Source organism: Paramisgurnus dabryanus, chromosome 5, assembly GCF_030506205.2.
Source record: "Paramisgurnus dabryanus chromosome 5, PD_genome_1.1, whole genome shotgun sequence".
NCBI lineage: Eukaryota > Metazoa > Chordata > Actinopteri > Cypriniformes > Cobitidae > Paramisgurnus > Paramisgurnus dabryanus.
Genome location: NC_133341.1, coordinates 12997109 through 12998583, shown reverse-complemented (window position 1 = coordinate 12998583; position 1475 = coordinate 12997109). Strand labels below are relative to the sequence as shown.

Sequence of the window (1475 nt, the reverse complement as noted above, 5' to 3'; positions counted from 1 at the left end):
CATAGATATCATATAGAAGACTAGATGCCCTATTGGCCGCTGGGGACTGAGAAATACGGCGGCCATCTTAAACCGGTCGTTCTCCTAGTTTCGTTGCATGGCAGCAGATAAGATGTCAGAGCACTGTGGAGCATTTTCCTGTTCTAATCGGCGGACGACCGCAAATAGAGCCCGGAGGATTATTTTCACAAGTACTTTTTAACATCGCGGTACTATTGGTTGTATTTTGTGAATAGAATATTACCAGAAAATTGAGAAAGAGCCAGCTTATTGATTTTACTGTACTGAAATCGTAGCCAGCTAACGTTCGCTAGGCTATGTTTACTGCACCAGCCGCTGTTCACCCTGCAAGGAGAGTGGGGTAAAGTAAAGTAATAATTACAAGAGTTTATCTGTTGTGAGTATTGTGTAAAGCGCTATATAAATGTGTATTATTATTATTATTATTATTATAAGGTGCTGTGAGCTGCGTGATCCGCCGAGCTTTAAAAAGCTGAGATGTCAACAGGAACAGAGGATGTTTTCCTTCGTAGGGAGGACATTGAGTAGACTCGGTTTGGAATCGACAACTATCAGTCTGACTCGTTGTCACTGGTTGTGTCTGTGTTTTTAAAGATAAGGCTCCACCATGTTGCCAAACTCACCTCTCTTGAACTACAGAAAGGGAGCACGGGAAAGAATCTCTGGAAAACAGTCCTCTTTCAGGGGTGTGTGTGTGTGTGTGTGTGTGTGTGTGTGTGTGTGTGCGTGCGCGTGTGTGTGTGTGGGGGGTTTACAAATCATTTTAAATTGTTTCTTCACCATATTAAAAAGTCTTATTTTATTGCAACTATCTGTTTCTGCATCTTTGTCATATTTATAGTGTGTGATTTATAAAATATATTATGTCCTACACCACATATTTTGATTTTGGACTCACTTTATATCTTATATCAGAATATTTTATTACTGTTTAGTGAATATTCATTTATTCCTACTATGAACATTAAGTGGCGCTGTCCACATTAGTGTTGGTAACACTAAGATTCTAAACCTAAATATTGACAAACTATATATTGTTGGAAAGCTCAAATAGTATAATTTTCATATTTCATTACCATTTGGGGAAAATTATGACACAATGAGAGTCAGTTTCTAAAAATGTTACGGGCCCACAGGTAGGCCAAATTTGTTTTTGCATATAACACTAAAACCCTACTCTAAACCTAAAAAATCATGGCAAGCTATATATCACCGGAAAGCTCTCAGAATGTAGTTTTAATATTTCAAAATCTTTTTGCATGAATAATATTGCGGTGACAGTAATTTATTAGTTTGTGAGTATACAAGAGTACAAGAGTATGTGGCAAAATCTAGTGGCAGTTGTTGGTAAAACCATTAAAATTGTGACCCAAACATCATTTTTTGTGATTTGGATCACAACTACTTGAGACATATTGCTTCATGTTAACATTATTTATTGTGTGAAACATTAA

The 1475-nt window shown here is 36.9% G+C and overlaps 1 long non-coding RNA gene across 1 annotated transcript; it reads left to right on the top strand.

The window, feature by feature from the left end:
• On the top strand, window positions 1–829 carry LOC141282239 (uncharacterized). Its single transcript, XR_012336762.1, has 2 exons — window positions 1–361; window positions 457–829. It is a non-coding gene; the product is annotated as an uncharacterized lncRNA (long non-coding RNA).
• Window positions 830–1475: the final 646 nt, after the last annotated feature.